Source organism: Pseudophryne corroboree, chromosome 12, assembly GCF_028390025.1.
Source record: "Pseudophryne corroboree isolate aPseCor3 chromosome 12, aPseCor3.hap2, whole genome shotgun sequence".
NCBI classification, from domain to species: domain Eukaryota; kingdom Metazoa; phylum Chordata; class Amphibia; order Anura; family Myobatrachidae; genus Pseudophryne; species Pseudophryne corroboree.
The window spans coordinates 8,156,197-8,176,330 of record NC_086455.1 but is presented as its reverse complement, the minus strand read 5'-3'; the positions used below and the strand labels follow the sequence as shown (position 1 = coordinate 8,176,330).

The window sequence follows — 20,134 nt, the reverse complement described above, 5'->3', positions numbered from 1 at the left end:
AGGGATGGGGGAAGAGAGCGGCCTCTGTAGGGATGGGGAGAGAGAGTGGTATAGGACGAGAGAGCGGCCTCTGTAGGGATGGAGGAGAGGGGGCGGCCTCTGTAGGGATGGGGGGAGAGAGAGCGAGATAAGGAGAGAGAGCGGCCTCTGTCGGGATGGGGGGAGCGGCCTCTCATGGGGATGGGGAGAGAAGGAACAGCCTCTGTCATGGGGAGAGAGAGAGAGAGTAGCCTCTGTCATGGGGAGAGAGAGCAGCCTCTGTCATGGGGAGAGAGAGCAGCCTTTGTCATGGGGCATGGGGGAGAGAGAGAGCAGCCTCTGTCATGGGGCATGGGGGAAGAGAGAGAGAGAGAGAAGCCTCCGTCATGGGGCATGGGGAGAGAGAGAGGCAGCCTCTGTAATGGGGCATGGGGAGGGAGAGAGAGAGAGAGAGCATCCTCTGTCATGGGGATGGGGAGAGAAGGAGCAGCCTCTGGCATTGGGCATGGGGGAGAGAGAGAGAGCAGCCCCTGTCATGGGGAGAGAGCGCAGCCTCTGTCATGGGACATGGAGAGAGAGATAGAGAGCAGCCTCTGTCATGGGGAGAGAGAGAGAGAGAGAGAGAGAGCAGCCTCTGTCATGGGGCATGGAGAGAGAGAGCAGCCTCTGTCATGGGGAGAAAGAGAGAGGGAGCAGCCTCTGTCATGGGGGATGGGGAGAGAAGGAGCAGCTTCTGTCATGGGGGATGGGGAGAGAAGGAGCAGCCTCTGTCATGGGGCATGGAGAGAGAGAGCAGCCTCTGTCATGGGAGAGAAGGAGCAGCCTCTGTCATGGGGGATGGGGAGAGAAGGAGCAGCCTCTGTCATGGGGGATGGGGAGAGAAGGAGCGGCCTCGGTCATGGGGGATGGGAAGTGAAGGAGCGGCCTCTGTCATGGGGGATGGGGAGAGAAGGAGCGGCCTCTGTCATGGGGCATGGGGAGAGAAGGAGCGGCCTCTGTCATGGGGGATGGGAAGTGAAGGAGCGGCCTCTGTCATGGGGGATGGGGAGAGAAGGAGCGGCCTCTGTCATGGGGCATGGGGAGAGAAGGAGCGGCCTCTGTCATGGGGGATGGGAAGTGAAGGAGCGGCCTCTGTCATGGGGATGGGGAGAGAAGGAGCGGCCTCTGTCATGGGGAGAGAGAGAGCAGCCTCTGTCATGGGGGATGGGGAGAGAAGGAGCAGCCTCTGTCATGGGGGATGGGGAGAGAGAGAGCAGCCTCTGTCATGGGGGATGGGGAGAGAAGGAGCGGCCTCTGTCATGGGGGATGGGAAGTAAAGGAGCGGCCTCTGCCATGGGGGAAGGAGAGAGAAGGAGCGGCCTCTGTCATGGGGAGAGAGAGAGCAGCCTCTGTCATAGGGGATGGGGGGAGAGAAGGAGCGGCCTCTGTCATGGGGCATGGGGAGAGAGAGAGCAGCCTCTGTCATGGGGGATGGGGAGAGAAGTAGCAGCCTCTGTCATGGGGGATGGGAGAGAGAGAGAGCAGCCTCTGTCATGGGGGATGGGAAGTGAAGGAGCGGCCTCTGTCATGGGGGATGGGGAGAGAAGGAGCGGCCTCTGTCATGGGGGATGGGGAGAGAAGGAGCGGCCTCTGTCATGGGGCATGGGGAGAGAGAGAGCAGCCTCTGTCATGGGGGATGGGGAGAGAAGGAGCAGCCTCTGTCATGGGGGATGGGGAGAGAAGGAGCAGCCTCTGTCATGGGGGATGGGAAGTGAAGGAGCGGCCTCTGTCATGGGGGATGGGGAGAGAGAGAGCAGCCTCTGTCATGGGGGATGGGAAGTGAAGGAGCGGCCTCTGTCATGGGGGATGGGGAGAGAAGGAGCGGCCTCTGTCATGGGGCATGGGGAGAGAAGGAGCGGCCTCTGTCATGGGGCATGGGGAGAGAGAGAGCAGCCTCTGTCATGGGGGATGGGGAGAGAAGGAGCAGCCTCTGTCGTGGGGGATGGGGAGAGAGAGAGCAGCCTCTGTCATGAGGGATGGGGAGAGAAGGAGCGGCCTCTGTCATGGGGGATGGGGATAGAAGGAGCAGCCTCTGTCATGGGGGATGGGAAGTGAAGGAGTGGCCTCTGTCATGGGGGATGGGGAGAGAGAGAGCAGCCTCTGTCATGGGGGATGGGGAGAGAAGGAGCAGCCTCGGTCATGGGGGATGGGGAGAGAAGGAGCAGCCTCTGTCGTGGGGGATGGGGAGAGAGAGAGCAGCCTCTGTCATGGGGGATGGGGAGAGAAGGAGCAGCCTCTGTCATGGGGGATGGGAAGTGAAGCAGCGGCCTCTGTCATGGGGATGGGGAGAGAAGGAGCGGCCTCTGTCATGGGGCATGGGGAGAGAAGGAGCGGCCTCTGTCATGGGGAGAGAGAGAGCAGCCTCTGTCATGGGGGATGGGGAGAGAAGGAGCAGCCTCTGTCATGGGGGATGGGGAGAGAGAGAGCAGCCTCTGTCATGGGGGATGGGGAGAGAAGGAGCGGCCTCTGTCATGGGGGATGGGAAGTAAAGGAGCGGCCTCTGTCATGGGGGAAGGAGAGAGAAGGAGCGGCCTCTGTCATGGGGAGAGAGAGAGCAGCCTCTGTCATAGCGGATGGGGGGAGAGAAGGAGCTGCCTCTGTCATGGGGCATGGGGAGAGAGAGAGCAGCCTCTGTCATGGGGGATGGGGAGAGAAGGAGCAGCCTCTGTCATGGGGGATGGGAGAGAGAGAGAGCAGCCTCTGTCATGGGGATGGGAAGTGAAGGAGCGGCCTCTGTCATGGGGGATGGGGAGAGAAGGAGCGGCCTCTGTCATGGGGGATGGGGAGAGAAGGAGCGGCCTCTGTCATGGGGCATGGGGAGAGAGAGAGCAGCCTCCGTCATGGGGGATGGGGAGAGAAGGAGCAGCCTCTGTCGTGGGGGATGGGGAGAGAGAGAGCAGCCTCTGTCATGGGGCATGGGGAGAGAGAGAGCAGCCTCTGTCATGGGGGATGGGGAGAGAAGGAGCGGCCTCTGTCATGGGGGATGGGGATAGAAGGAGCAGCCTCTGTCGTGGGGGATGGGGAGAGAGAGAGCAGCCTCTGTCATGGGGGATGGGGAGAGAAGGAGCAGCCTCTGTCGTGGGGGATGGGGAGAGAGAGAGCAGCCTCTGTCATGGGGGATGGGGAGAGAAGGAGCGGCCTCTGTCATGGGGGATGGGGATAGAAGGAGCAGCCTCTGTCATGGGGGATGGGAAGTGAAGGAGCGGCCTCTGTCATGGGGGATGGGTAGAGAGAGAGCAGCCTCTGTCATGGGGGATGGGGAGAGAAGGAGCAGCCTCGGTCATGGGGGATGGGGAGAGAAGGAGCAGCCTCTGTCGTGGGGGATGGGGAGAGAGAGAGCAGCCTCTGTCATGGGGGATGGGAAGTGAAGGAGCAGCCTCTGTCATGGGGGATGGGGAGAGAAGGAGCGGCCTCTGTCATGGGGAGAGAGAGAGAGCAGCCTCTGTCATGGGGGATGGGGAGAGAAGGAGCAGCCTCTGTCATGGGGGATGGGGAGAGAGAGAGCAGCCTCTGTCATGGGGATGGGGAGAGAAGGAGCGGCCTCTGTCATGGGGCATGGGGAGAGAAGGAGCGGCCTCTGTCATGGGGAGAGAGAGAGCAGCCTCTGTCATGGGGGATGGGGAGAGAAGGAGCAGCCTCTGTCATGGGGGATGGGGAGAGAGAGAGCAGCCTCTGTCATGGGGGATGGGGAGAGAAGGAGCGGCCTCTGTCATGGGGGATGGGAAGTAAAGGAGCGGCCTCTGTCATGGGGGAAGGAGAGAGAAGGAGCGGCCTCTGTCATGGGGAGAGAGAGAGCAGCCTCTGTCATAGGGGATGGGGGGAGAGAAGGAGCGGCCTCTGTCATGGGGCATGGGGAGAGAGAGAGCAGCCTCTGTCATGGGGGATGGGGAGAGAAGGAGCAGCCTCTGTCATGGGGGATGGGAGAGAGAGAGAGCAGCCTCTGTCATGGGGATGGGAAGTGAAGGAGCGGCCTCTGTCATGGGGGATGGGGAGAGAAGGAGCGGCCTCTGTCATGGGGGATGGGGAGAGAAGGAGCGGCCTCTGTCATGGGGCATGGGGAGAGAGAGAGCAGCCTCCGTCATGGGGGATGGGGAGAGAAGGAGCAGCCTCTGTCGTGGGGGATGGGGAGAGAGAGAGCAGCCTCTGTCATGGGGCATGGGGAGAGAGAGAGCAGCCTCTGTCATGGGGGATGGGGAGAGAAGGAGCGGCCTCTGTCATGGGGGATGGGGATAGAAGGAGCAGCCTCTGTCATGGGGGATGGGAAGTGAAGGAGCGGCCTCTGTCATGGGGGATGGGGAGAGAGAGAGCAGCCTCTGTCATGGGGGATGGGGATAGAAGGAGCAGCCTCTGTCATGGGGGATGGGAAGTGAAGGAGCGGCCTCTGTCATGGGGGATGGGGAGAGAGAGAGCAGCCTCTGTCATGGGGGATGGGGAGATAAGGAGCAGCCTCGGTCATGGGGGATGGGAAGTGAAGGAGCGGCCTCTGTCATGGGGAGAGAAGGAGCGGCCTCTGTCATGGGGGATGGGGAGAGAAGGAGCGGCCTCTGTCATGGGGGATGGGGATAGAAGGAGCAGCCTCTGTCATGGGGGATGGGAAGTGAAGGAGCGGCCTCTGTCATGGGGGATGGGGAGAGAGAGAGCAGCCTCTGTCATGGGGGATGGGGAGAGAAGGAGCAGCCTCGGTCATGGGGGATGGGAAGTGAAGGAGCGGCCTCTGTCATGGGGAGAGAAGGAGCGGCCTCTGTCATGGGGGATGGGGAGAGAAGGAGCGGCCTCTGTCATGGGGGATGGGGATAGAAGGAGCAGCCTCTGTCATGGGGGATGGGAAGTGAAGGAGCGGCCTCTGTCATGGGGGATGGGGAGAGAAGGAGCGGCCTCTGTCATGGGGGATGGGGATAGAAGGAGCAGCCTCTGTCATGGGGGATGGGAAGTGAAGGAGCGGCCTCTGTCATGGGGGATGGGGAGAGAGAGAGCAGCCTCTGTCATGAGGGATGGGGAGAGAAGGAGCAGCCTCGGTCATGGGGGATGGGGAGAGAAGGAGCAGCCTCTGTCGTGGGGGATGGGGAGAGAGAGAGCAGCCTCTGTCATGGGGGATGGGGAGAGAAGGAGCGGCCTCTGTCATGGGGGATGGGAAGTAAAGGAGCGGCCTCTGTCATGGGGGATGGAGAGAGAAGGAGCGGCCTCTGTCATGGGGAGAGAGAGAGCAGCCTCTGTCATGGGGGATGGGGAGAGAGAGAGTAGCCTCTGTCATGGGGGATGGGGAGAGAAGGAGCAGCCTCTGTCATGGGGCATGGGGAGAGAGAGAGTAGCCTCTGTCATGGGGATGGGGAGAGAAGGAGCGGCCTCTGTCATGGGGGATGGGGAGAGAAGGAGCGGCCTCTGTCATGGGGGATAGGGAGAGAAGGAGCGGCCTCTGTCATGGGGGATGGGGAGAGAAGGAGCAGCCTCGGTCATGGGGGATGGGAAGTGAAGGAGTGGCATTCATCAAATAGTATGAGGAAAAAGGGAGCGGCCTCTGTAAGGGGTATGGGGAGATAGGGAGTGTTCTCTGATATGGGGGATAGGCAGTGGCGTCTGTTCCATGGCATGGGGAGATAGAGTGGCTTTGGAAGAAGAGGAGAGAAGGCGCAGTCTCTGTCATGGGGCAAGGGGGAGTGGCCTCTCTCGTTAGGGTTGGGGGTAGAGAGAGCAGCCTCTGTCTGGAATGATGGGGAAAGAGGGAATGGCCTCCTGTCATAAGTAAAGAGAGGCATCAGCCTCTGCCAAGGTGGCTGGAGAAGGACCATTGCCCACCTGCTCTCCCTTTATACGATGGGCACTCTGCCAGGTTGGTTTCGAGCCCACTTGTTGCCTCGTGTCTGGGTCACCCAGTCCATGACTCACCTGAAGGGGCTGTAATCTAGGTAGAATCCGGTCAATGTTCATTTTATTTGTAAAGTGCTTCATCAGGTAACAAGGCAACCTGTAATTATCATTTATGTACCGGATACCGTACCTCACAGTGTATAACTGCAGCCAGCAGACACGGGCTGATTCAGAGACGTACATAAATGCCTCTGCAGCTGAGATTTATTACGCAGCAAAGGAGTGAAAACATACAAATGACACAGCCTCCGGGATTTGGACTGAGACATCCTCAGGAAGCGTCCGAGCTCTGCCGCTTGTGCACAAAGAAGCAACCACGGGTCGCATATCGGCCGATGAGTACAGATGCGCTGTCGCAAGTTGCGACACGCCTCAGAAATGGCCGCAATACGCCTGCGTCGCCACTCCACCGTCACCTCCCGCAAACGCGCCCTGACCGTCAGCCACTTTGTGAATAAATCCTCAATGCAAGACCATTGCGTTCTGAGTGCAGTGTGGCTCGTGCGCACTGCATCCGACACTGCGTCCATGTGTGAATCCGGCCCACAGCGAGGGCTCTCAGCACGAGGACTGAGCAGCAGAGAACAGATCACAGGACAGGCATTTCCCACAGCAAAGAGTGACATCATTTCACTGCATCTAATTATAGATTCTGAGCAAACTCTCCCTCCGCCCCCACCCCAAACAGCTGAACCAAGCTTTCGCCCATAGCACTGCCAGGAACGTAGGTGACATCAGTCCCTGGGACAGGTGAGCATCCACTCTATGGGCACGGCACTGCTAAGTCGGGGCTGTAAATGCGGTTTCTGCTGCTAATAAGATGTTCTGTCACCCTATAGCAGGGTAATAAGGGGAAGCAGCGGCTTCCTCTTACGCTGGCTGTTACAATATGGCTGACTGAACTGCTGCTGGTAGGGAACATGACACAGAACACCGATCACCTCAGGTTTGAGGTAGTGATGAGCGGATTCGGTTTTACTCGGTTTTACTCGGTTCTCAAAACCGAATCTTATTGGCTCACTGATGTCACGTGTTTTGGATAGCCAATAAGATTCGGTTTTGAGAACCGAGTAAAACCGAGTAAAACCGAATCCGCTCATCACTAGTTTGAGGGGGACGCTTCTCTCAGCCCCTGTTCCTGCCTAGGGAGGTTCCTCACCACTCCTCATCACCAGACTTCCTGGGGGGAAGTGGAGGTCAGTGCAGAGATAAGCCAAGGCCAGCGGTCTGACCTGACTTGCCCCTTCCACTAGGAAACCTCACTGGACCTAATAATAATCATTTTATTTATATAGCACTTTTCTCCAGCAGGACTCAAAGTCGCTTTACATGCATTAAAAACACAGCACAAAGGTTTAGTATTACTGCCAAAGGAAAACAAACCGATAATCAGTGAAGATAGTGTACATGATCAACTTAATGCAGAGTTGGTGCAGCCATTTTGGGTAATACATTCCACAGGTTACATAACCCACCCATGAAAGGTACCAGGTGAGGCAGCCATTTTGGGCATGCTACATAGGCCTAGAAGAGATGACACAAAATGGGGAAGTTGCAGCGTACTAGAGCTAGAAGCTGATCTGTTACATAATGCTGATAGCCCAGAGGCTGTATGTCACAGTCACGCCTCTCTTCCCCAACATACACCTCATCACTCCTTTCCAACAGCCTTCCTCCTCACTCACCCTAACCATGCCTCTCTTCCCCAACATACACCTCATCACTCCTTTCCAACAGCCTTCCTCCTCACTCACGCTAACCATGCCTCTCTTCCCCAACATACACCTCATCACTCCTTCCTCCTCACTCACCCTAACCATGCCTCTCTTCCCCAACATACACCTCATCACTCCTTCCTCCTCACTCACACTAACCATGCCTCTCTTCCCCAACATACACCTCATCACTCCTTCCCAACATCCTTTCTCTTCACTCACCCTAACCATGCCTCTCTTCCCCAACATACACCTCATCACTCCTTTCCAACAGCCTTCCTCCTCACTCACCCTAACCATGCCTCTCTTCCCCAACATACACCTCATCACTCCTTCCTCCTCACTCACCCTAACCATGCCTCTCTTCCCCAACATACACCTCATCACTCCTTCCTCCTCACTCACACTAACCATGCCTCTCTTCCCCAACATACACCTCATCACTCCTTCCCAACATCCTTTCTCTTCACTCACCCTAACCATGCCTCTCTTCCCCAACATACACCCCATCACTCCTTCCTCCTCACTCACCCTAACCATACCTTTCTTCCCCAACATACACCCATCACTCCTTCCTCCTCACTCACCCTAACCATGCCTCTCTTCCCCAACATACACCTCATCACTCCTTCCTCCTCACTCACCCAAACCATGCCTCTCTTCCCCAACATACACCCCATCACTCCTTCCTCCTCCCTCACCCTAACCATACCTTTCTTCCCCAACATACACCCCATCACTCCTTCCTCCTCACTCACCCTAACCATGCCTCTCTTCCCCAACATACACCTCCTCACTCCTTCCTCCTCACTCACCCTAACCATGCCTCTCTTCCCCAACATACACCCCATCACTCCTTCCTCCTCACTCACCCTAACCATGCCTCTCTTCCCCAACATACACCTCATCACTCCTTCCTCCTCACTCACCCAAACCATGCCTCTCTTCCCCAACATACACCTCATCACTCCTTCCTCCTCACTCACCCTAACCATGCCTCTCTTCCCCAACATACACCCCATCACTCCTTCCTCCTCACTCACCCAAACCATGCCTCTCTTCCCCACCATACACCCCATCACTCCTTCCTCCTCACTCACCCTAACCATGCCTCTCTTCCCCAACATACACCTCCTCACTCCTTTCCAACAGCCTTCCTCCTCACTCACCCTAACCATGCCTCTCTTCCCCAACATACACCTCATCACTCCTTTCCAACATCCTTCCTCCTCACTCACCCTAACCATGTCTCTCTTACCTAACATACACCTCATCACTCCTTTCCAACAGCCTTCCTCCTCACTCACCCTAACCATGCCTCTCTTCCCCATCATACACCTCATCACTCCTTCCTCCTCACTCACCCAAACCATGCCTCTCTTCCCCATTATACACCTCATCACTCCTTCCTCCTCACTCACCCTAACCATGCCTCTCTTCCCCAACATACACCTCCTCACTCCTTCCTCCCCACTCACCCTAACCATACCTCTCTTCCCTAACATACACCTCATCACTCCTTCCTCCTAACTCACCCAAACCATGCCTCTCTTCCCCAACATACACCTCATCACTCCTTCCTCCTTCCTCACCCAAACCATGCCTCTCTTCCCCAACATACACCTCCTCACTCCTTCCTCCTCACTCACCCTAACCATACCTCTCTTCCCCAACATACACCCCATCACTCCTTCCTCCTCATTCACCCAAACCATGCCTCTCTTCCCCAACATACACCCCATCACTCCTTCCTCCTCACTCACCCAAACCATGCCTCTCTTCCCCAACATACAACTCATCACTCCTTCCTCCTAACTCACCCAAACCATGCCTCTCTTCCCCATTATACACCTCATCACTCCTTCCTCCTCACTCACCCTAACCATACCTCTCTTCCCCAACATACACCCCATCACTCCTTCCTCCTCACTCACCTTAACCATGCCTCTCTTCCCCATTATACACCTCATCACTCCTTCCTCCTCCTCACTCACCCAAACCATGCCTCTCTTCCCCAACATACACCTCATCACTCCTTCCTCCTCATTCACCCTAACCATACCTCACTTCCCTATCATACACCTCATCACTCCTTCCTCCTCACTCACCTTAACCATGCCTCTCTTCCCCATTATACACCTCATCACTCCTTCCTCCTCACTCACCCTAACCATGCCTCTCTTCCCCACCATATACCTCATCACTCCTTCCTCCTCATTCACCCAAACCATGCCTCACTTCCCCAACATACACCTCATCACTCCTTCCTACTCACTCACCCTAACCATGCCTCTCTTCCCCAACATACACCTCATCACTCCTTCCTCCTCACTCACTTTAACCATGCCTCTCTTCCCCAACATACACCTCCTCACTCCTTCCTCCTCACTCACCCTAACCATGCCTCTCTTCCCCAACATACACCCCATCACTCCTTCCTCCTCACTCACCCTAACCATGCCTCTCTTCCCCAACATACACCTCATCACTCCTTCCTCCTCACTCACCCAAACCATGCCTCTCTTCCCCAACATACACCTCATCACTCCTTCCTCCTCACTCACCCTAACCATGCCTCTCTTCCCCAACATACACCCCATCACTCCTTCCTCCTCACTCACCCAAACCATGCCTCTCTTCCCCACCATACACCCCATCACTCCCTCCTCACTCACCCTAACCATGCCTCTCTTCCCCAACATACACCTCCTCACTCCTTTCCAACAGCCTTCCTCCTCACTCACCCTAACCATGCCTCTCTTCCCCAACATACACCTCATCACTCCTTTCCAACATCCTTCCTCCTCACTCACCCTAACCATGCCTCTCTTACCTAACATACACCTCATCACTCCTTTCCAACAGCCTTCCTCCTCACTCACCCTAACCATGCCTCTCTTCCCCATCATACACCTCATCACTCCTTCCTCCTCACTCACCCAAACCATGCCTCTCTTCCCCATTATACACCTCATCACTCCTTCCTCCTCACTCACCCTAACCATGCCTCTCTTCCCCAACATACACCTCCTCACTCCTTCCTCCCCACTCACCCTAACCATACCTCTCTTCCCTAACATACACCTCATCACTACTTCCTCCTCACTCAACCAAACCATGCCTCTCTTCCCCAACATACACCTCCTCACTCCTTCCTCCTCACTCACCCTAACCATGCCTCTCTTCCCCAACATACACCCCATCACTCCTTCCTCCTCACTCACCTTAACCATGCCTCTCTTCCCCATCATACACCTCATCACTCCTTCCTCCTCACTCACCCTAACCATACCCTCTCTTCCCCAACATACACCCCATCACTCCTTCCTCCTAACTCACTTTAACCATACCTCTCTTCCCCAACATACACCCCATCACTCCTTCCTCCTCACTCACCCTAACCATACCTCTCTTCCCCAACATACACCTCATCACTCCTTCCTCCTCACTCACCCTAACCATGCCTCTCTTCCCCAACATACACCCCATCACTCCTTCCTCCTCACTCACCCTAACCATGCCTCACTTCCCTATCATACACCTCATCACTCCTTCCTCCTCACTCACCTTAACCATGCCTCTCTTCCCCATTATACACCTCATCACTCCTTCCTCCTCACTCACCCTAACCATGCCTCTCTTCCCCAACATACACCCCATCACTCCTTCCTCCTCACTCACCTTAACCATGCCTCTCTTCCCCATCATACACCTCATCACTCCTTCCTCCTCACTCACCCTAACCATACCTCTCTTCCCCAACATACACCCATCACTCCTTCCTCCTCACTCACCCAAACCATGCCTCTCTTCCCCAACATACACCTCATCACTCCTTCCTCCTCACTCACCCAAACCATGCCTCTCTTCCCCATTATACACCTCATCACTCCTTCCTCCTCACTCACCCTAACCATGCCTCTCTTCCCCATCATACACCTCATCACTCCTTCCTCCTCACTCACCCAAACCATGCCTCTCTTCCCCAACATACACCTCCTCACTCCTTCCTCCTCACTCACCCTAACCATACCTCTCTTCCCCAACATACACCCCATCACTCCTTCCTCCTCACTCACCTTAACCATGCCTCTCTTCCCCATTATACACCTCATCACTCCTTCCTCCTCACTCACCCAAACCATGCCTCTCTTCCCCAACATACACCTCATCACTCCTTCCTCCTCATTCACCCTAACCATGCCTCACTTCCCTATCATACACCTCATCACTCCTTCCTCCTCACTCACCTTAACCATGCCTCTCTTCCCCATTATACACCCCATCACTCCTTCCTACTCACTCACCCTAACCATGCCTCTCTTCCCCACCATATACCTCATCACTCCTTCCTCCTCATTCACCCAAACCATGCCTCACTTCCCCAACATACACCTCATCACTCCTTCCTACTCACTCACCCTAACCATGCCTCTCTTCCCCAACATACACCTCATCACTCCTTCCTCCTCACTCACCCAAATCATGCCTCTCTTCCCCAACATACACCTCATCACTCCTTCCTCCTCACTCACCCAAACCATGCCTCTCTTCCCCATTATACACCTCATCACTCCTTCCTCCTCACTCACCCTAACCATGCCTCTCTTCCCCATCATACACCTCATCACTCCTTCCTCCTCACTCACCCAAACCATGCCTCTCTTCCCCAACATACACCCCATCACTCCTTCCTCCTCACTCACCCAAACCATGCCTCTCTTCCCCAACATACACCCCATCACTCCTTCCTACTCACTCACCCTAACCATGCCTCTCTTCCCCAACATACACCTCATCACTCCTTCCTCCTCACTCACTTTAACCATGCCTCTCTTCCCCAACATACACCCCATCACTCCTTCCTACTCACTCACCCTAACCATGCCTCTCTTCCCCAACATACACCTCATCACTCCTTCCTCCTCACTCACTTTAACCATGCCTCTCTTCCCCAACATACACCTCATCACTCCTTCCTACTCACTCACCCTAACCATGCCTCTCTTCCCCACCATATACCTCATCACTCCTTCCTCCTCATTCACCCAAACCATGCCTCACTTCCCCAACATACACCCCATCACTCCTTCCTCCTCACTCACCCTAACCATGCCTCTCTTCCCCACCATATACCTCATCACTCCTTCCTCCTCATTCATCCAAACCATGCCTCACTTCCCCAACATACACCTCATCACTCCTTCCTACTCACTCACCCTAACTATGCCTCTCTTCCCCAACATACACCTCATCACTCCTTCCTACTCACTCACCCTAACCATGCCTCCCTTCCCCACCATATACCTCATCACTCCTTCCTCCTCATTCACCCAAACCATGCCTCACTTCCCCAACATACACCTCATCACTCCTTCCTACTCACTCACCCTAACCATGCCTCTCTTCCCCAACATACACCTCATCACTCCTTCCTCCTCACTCACTTTAACCATACCTCTCTTCCCCAACATACACCCCATCACTCCTTCCTCCTCACTCACCCTAACCATACCTCTCTTCCCCAACATACACCTCATCACTCCTTCCTCCTCACTCACCCTAACCATACCTCTCTTCCCCAACATACACCTCATCACTCCTTCCTCCTCACTCTCCCTAACCATACCTCTCTTCCCCAACATACACCCCATCACTCCTTCCTCCTAACTCACTTTAACCATAACTCTCTTCCCCAACATACACCCCATCACTCCTTCCTCCTCACTCACCCTAACCATACCTCTCTTCCCCAACATACACCTCATCACTCCTTCCTCCTCACTCACCCTAACCATGCCTCTCTTCCCCAACATACACCCCATCACTCCTTCCTCCTCACTCACCCTAACCATGCCTCTCTTCCCCAACATACACCCCATCACTCCTTCCTCCTCATTCACCCTAACCATGCCTCTCTTCCCCATCATACACCTCATCACTCCTTCCTCCTCACTCACCCTAACCATGCCTCTCTTCCCCAACATACACCCCATCACTCCTTCCTCCTCACTCACCCTAACCATACCTCTCTTCCCCAACATACACCCCATCACTCCTTCCTCCTAACTCACTTTAACTATACCTCTCTTCCCCAACATACACCTCATCACTCCTTCCTTCTCACTCACCCTAACCATGCCTCTCTTCCCCAACATACACCCCATCACTCCTTCCTCCTCACTCACCCTAACCATGCCTCTCTTCCCCAACATACACCCCATCACTCCTTCCTCCTCACTCACACAAACCATGCCTCTCTTCCCCAACATACACCCCATCACTCCTTCCTCCTCACTCACCCTACCCATGCCTCTCTTCCCCACCACATCCCGTCACCTCTCTTCACTTCCTCCCAGTGTTCTTCCTCCCCACCCTCCATACACCTCATCCCTCTGATCTTCCTCACTTAACTCTCTTCATTTCCTTCACACCCCCACCATCATACCTCTCACCCCATCACCTCCTCATCCTCCCTGCAATTAGCATTCCTGCCTCTCACATTTGCCTTGATCCCTCTTTACCCTTTCTTCATCTCACACTTTCCATCTATAACTACCAAGTCTCCTCGCTCACTCACCCCCTAGTCCTTCCCTCCTCACTCGCACCTTCCAAATTCTCCCTCTCCCAATGTGTTCCTCCTCACCGCACCTCTCCTTCGCCATCAACCCCCGTCGCCCACACCTTTAGCTCTCCCTCACCTCTACAACGGCCACATCCCCTCCCTCCTCAGCTCTCAGCAAATGTACAACAGTCTGGCAGCAGAAATGCACATTATTCTGGGACTGCCATAGCAACCGCACTATGTGGGAACAGGTAGACAGAGATGGAGAGAAAGAGACAGGAGATGAAAAGGAGGGACACAGAGAAGGAAAGCATAGTCAGCGCAGGGATAACCTACAGGGCTGGAAGATAGGAAAGGTAGGGGGAAGGACACGATAAAGAGATCAGGGGGCATTGCAGGACTGGCAGAACTAGAAGGTGCCAGGTATAACCTGCAGGAGTGACCATGTACCATGCACACAGGATCCGAGGGGGGGAGGGACTTCTGCTGTTACTACAACGTGGTATAAATGCTTGAGGAGCACCAAAGCCAAAAGTCTGTGAGAACACAACTGAATGCACAGAGGCAGATAATCGATGGTTGTTACACACTCAGCATGCACCGGGGGAGCCTAATCCCTCACCGGATTATCCCGTCTCCTGCAACATAAACGTTCTCCATTAGCGCTATCAGATTAATATTATATTTAGTGATTATCAGAACAGGATTAGATGTGTGCGGTGTGCCTGGGGATTAAAGGGCTCTCAGGCTGTAGGTAATTGCCCTCCTTATACAGTCTAACTCCCCCATTGGCACGTACCCTATGGTATAGGATGGCGCTATACAAATACAAATCAACCCAGACAATCTACTTTCTTGTCTAACACGAGTAACAGAATAAATGTCAGATATCCAATCGTCTAGCTCTATAGATGACACACGGGCTGAGGGACGGATTCTCACAGAAATATGGAAGCCGGCATTGGGCGTCTTGCCTTATATTTTGCAAGTCAAGTGAGCGCTGATCTTGTGTTTTAGGGAAATGGTTGATAAAAGAGGGACTTTTGGGTGGAACATTTGAATAGCCATTTTGCCCCCACCCTCTGCTGTTATCTCATTAGGCCGAGAGCCGCAGGAGATATTTGGTCGCTCAGTCATTGTGGTGCACGGTTTTCCCGAACAGGAAAGGCGCAATACAAGTGATATGGCACAGCAGAACCAGCCGCGTCCGACCCTCTCAGCTTGTCATTCTTGTCGGGCAGGAAGAGGATCATGTCCTGCATCCCCTCAACCAACTTCCTCCCAACCTGCAACTGTTTTCATGAGATAGGCGACTAGGGGACCAGAGATGAAGCCGCCGGGGGAGGGGGCGGCGGAGGGTGTCAGTCATTCCCTCCTAGAGTCTTGCATTTACACAGTCATTTTGACGAATGCATTATCAGCTCTGGAACAAAACAAGTGACACAAATAAGAGTGTTGTAGTGTATCTGTGTGTGCACAGCTTGTGTTCTGTAAAGGATAGAGACGCGCGGGGGGGGGGGGAGGGGGGGAGCACAGCTGCGGGGGGAGGCAAGTGCCAGGAGCTGAACGCACAGAGTAAGGGGGAGATAGGCTTTATTCTGTTCCCGTAACCAAGACCGTCAATGTATATATACTATGCGCCATCTAGGCCCTCATGTCTGCAGACCATCCGCTTCACTTTTCTACTGTACACTGCAAATTATTACATTACTGACCTCTCTAGTGATCTGCAGAACATTGCTCTGTCCCATCTACCCCCTGACATGTACATAGTGATAGATTCTGCAGATTATTACATTACTGGCCTCTCTAGTGATCTGCAGAACATTGCTCTGTCCCATCTACCCCCTGACAGGTACATAGTGATATATCCTGCAAATTATTACATTACTGACCTCTCTAGTGATCTGCAGAACATTGCTCTGTCCCATCTACCCCCTGACAGGTACATAGTGATAGATTCTGCAGATTATTACATTACTGGCCTCTCTAGTGATCTGCAGAACATTGCTCTGTCCCATCTACACCCTGACAGCTACATAATGATATACCCTGCAGATCATTACATTAATGACCTCTCTAGTGATCTGCAGAACATTGCTCTGTACATCTCCCCCCTGACAGGTACATAGTGATATATTCTGCAGATTATTACATTACTGACCTCTCTAGTGATCTGCAGAACATTTCTCTGTCCCATCTACCCCCTGACAGGTACATAGTGATATACTCTGCAGATTATTACCATTACTGACCTTTCTAGTGATCTGCAGAACATTGCTCTGTCCTATTTATCCCCCGACAGGTACATAGTGATATATTCCGCAGATTATTACCATTACTGAGCTTTTTAGAGCTCTGCAGAACATTGCTCTGTCCCATCTACCCTCTGACAGGTACATAGTGATATATCCTGCAGATTATTACTTTACCGACCTTTCTAATGATCTGCAGAACATTGCTCTGTCCCGTCTAACCCTTAGTATATTCTGCAGAGTATCTCAAACTTGGAAACCAATCATAGTCCAAAAAATTGGATTTATTTTTATCCGAGTTCTCTGTCCCTGCCAATAAAGTCTTAGGGCGAGAATAATTAAAGGAACAATGACGGTTGGAAACAAGAGTAAAAGAAAAGAATAAATTATACAACTAATCACCAAACCTGATTACAATTGTTCTGATCAGCATTTTTGCCTTTTCCAATCCACAACATAATAATGCAATTTAATTTTTTTATAGAGATTTCCTAAATTAAACTCCACTTTGTATTTATAGAAATAAAATGTGAATTGCTGCCGTTTTATGACCATTTGTGTTAGTGCCGTATTACAAAGTGTTTTCTCAGGTTATTCCACATGAGACAATCCTGCTGCTGTGGAACTACACATTCCAGCATGCCCCGCCACTGTTCTGCTATTAGGGTATGCTGGGATGTGCAGTTCCACAGCAGCCGGTGGGCCGCATATTGAATACCCATGCTGTAGAGTGTGTGTTATCCGGTATGGTGGTGTCAGCCGATAAGTGATGCCTTTAGGTGTCGGCAATCTAACAGGACGACGCCCTGCCAGAGGAGTTATGGATCTGTGTCCGTATTTTCCTGTCCAGTCACAGAGAACATCCATAACGCGGACAAACCAGCTACTGGCTACACAACCGTCACTTACACACACGCCAGGCACCTATTCTGAGGGCTAAACAAACATCCAGCCACTTCTGATTTAGTGACAACACTGAGGCATGAGGCACTTTGTACCTCAGCGATGTCATGAGGTCTCAATTAATCTACTGATCGGCTGAATATTGGCTCGGCTGACAACAGGGCCTGATTTTGAGTTGCAGAGTTTCTAGTCTACAAATATGCGATCGCACGGAACTGATTCGTCTCATTCGCAGCGTGTGGACGTAGACCGAGCGCCTGTCCCTGACAATTGCCTGCCAGCATGGGGAGGGTATTAGCGCCATGACATCACATTAAACCAAGCATATTTATTATTATTACATTTTATTTATAAGGCGCCACAAGTGTTTCGCAGCGTCGTACAAAGGACAGTACAGGGAGACAAAACTTAGCATTACAGTAAAGAAATAACCTTTTGCTGCGGAGTTCCTCGTTATCCTGGAGTACAGGAGAGGGCAGGACATTTCCCAGAATCACACGCTCATTACACAAGCCTCAGTAATTGGAGGCTGTGGGTGTGAGTACTTGGCCTCGCCACTGCCGGCTGGCAGGAAATGCCACATCGCTGTGTACAGGCTGATGCAACGCTCCCTCAATCGCTCTGCAGAGGAGAGGGGCCGAGAGCAGGCCAGACCACCACACAGCAGCCTCTAGTGTTGAAACCAAGAAGCCGGCCCATGACGGTGTCAGACACTACTACAGAAAGATGGTGTCTGTGATGGAGGATTATGGGTAGTGGCTACAAAGAGACCACCGCCAATCTTGTACAGCAGTAACGCAGTTTTAAGGCATACATGTCATCTGATCATCCTAATAAGCGCTTGGACGTACAGGTGTTATTAATTTAGCAGTGCAACTCTATAAAACAGTCGCGCAGCGTGGAAATCCACCGTGCGCTATAGAGGTCCATCGTGCTCATGGCTCGGAGGTTACCGTGAAAAATGACTGTATATTGGCATCATTATCTTGCGTCTCAAACTTATTTATTAAATGTAAGTTGTGGGAAGTCCCCAGAAAAAGTCTCATCACACTGCAATATGTATGCGGATTGTGATAAATAGGCCCCAAAAGGAGTCAGGGTTTACCGAACAACTCAACACCCCCCAACGGCAATTATTATTTCTGTCAGTGTAAATCTTGGCTGCATGTACCACATCTGTGCAGATTGTACGCCCGTACTCGCAGATCTCCGTTATCAGTGTGGGAAACAGCGGTGATATAGTGCAGAGATATCAGATCACTATCACCGTCTGTTTCTTCCGCTGTTTCCTGCGTTGTCTTCTCGCTAAAAAAACGTTGTCTCAACGTGTCCTTATTGCGGCAGCAAGTACCCTTACATAGGGCAGCTACAGGTGGTATTACCGGAGATTTCGCGAGCCGGTGCCGGCTAGATGTGACCGCGCACCTTACATACATCTACTGCATATGGCAAGCGTAGGAGATGGCTGAATTAGCGCGGTCAGGGATGACCGCATGCAGGTGAGGACGCAGTAATCACCCAGCCGGATCTGTCAGATGAATGGTGATGGTTTTTGAGCCCACACACAGCTGTCCTCCACACGGGGCTATTTCTGCGCCATCTTCATGATTAATCTGCAACGTTATATCATTTCCATTGTGACAAAATACTAATCCTAAGGGGTCTATTTATTAAGACTTGGCTGGAGATAAGGTGGACGGTGTTGTGGTTAGGCACTGCGGGTGCGGGATAGGCTAGGGATACCTGGCAAATAGTACATATTCCAATTGGCTGGTAGTATATCTCCGCCCACTTATCCATTGCTTAGTAAATAGTACCTGGCACACTATGGAGTATAGCTATATGTGATAAATTCCTCCCAATTCTCAATGTGATAATTGAATACATCGCAGGGATGTATCCAGTACTTGCGGGTATGCTCTGTCCCAGAGACTCTGCTTTCTGCAATTCCCAACAAATACCCTGAGACTGTACACCCCCCCCCCCTCCCGCAAAGGGTCTGGACCCCAACAACAATGCGACATGCGATCTGTTACCAATTAACGAGATTCCACAAAACGCTGCTCCAAACGCCCTTTAATACATTATTTTAGTTTAAAAAATGTGATACATATACCAATATACAGTAAGTGACTCTGTATACGTGAGACTCTGTGTAATACCCCTTTTACACCGTCAGCTTCCAACATGGGTTATTGCACATCGGCGCACATAACCAGTGTTGCTGGTTGGTATAAAAGTGGCCAGTTGGAACAATCCGGGTCAAGCAATCCGGTATTCCAAGTCGGGTAGCGAGCAGTATTGAACACGGGTTCAACCGAAATTGCTGTGCTGTGTAAACGCGTTTTTCCGTTCACTCTTTGTGGACGGGCGGCGTCACATCACCAACCCGGCAATGGCAGCGGCAGCGAGGGGCCTGAGGCGGGTTGCAGCCGGGAAGCTTCTGTGTCAGGCTCCCGTGTGCGAGACGCCTCAGGCGGTATAAAAGGGGTGTAAGCGAGACTCTGTGTAAGACACTCTGTATGCAGCTACAAGGCGAACAAGATGGGAAATTCAAGAAAAAGTACATAGTAACAGGAATCGCCACCCGTGGCGGAGCATCTAAATCGCACCGCGCGTCTCTCGCCATATGGCGCACAAAGGACAGATGTATGAGGACATATCTGTAAGCTGCAATTTGTGCCCAATTCAGTCATAAGTATCTAATTGGCTGTACAACATTTCCTCTTCCATTTTAATATACTTTAAGCTAATAAGGCAGCTGTATTGTCACAATTACCCAATAGTACGTTCTACACCTCAGTGACCCTGCA

The 20,134-nt window shown here is 53.0% G+C and overlaps 1 protein-coding gene across 5 annotated transcripts in view; it reads right to left on the bottom strand.

Moving 5' to 3' along the window:
• The window catches only part of ARHGEF2 (Rho/Rac guanine nucleotide exchange factor 2), a 210,371-nt gene that overhangs the window by 91,513 nt on the left and 98,724 nt on the right, over positions 1–20,134 (bottom strand). Inside the window, exon 1 of one of the 5 annotated variants that reach the window (XM_063946875.1) lies at positions 17,754–17,865. The exons of the other annotated variants lie outside the window; for them this stretch is intronic. The gene's annotated coding sequence lies outside the window, so the exon portion shown is untranslated. Of the gene's footprint in view, positions 1–17,753; positions 17,866–20,134 lie in introns of those variants that run through there. 5 annotated transcript variants of the gene reach the window in all.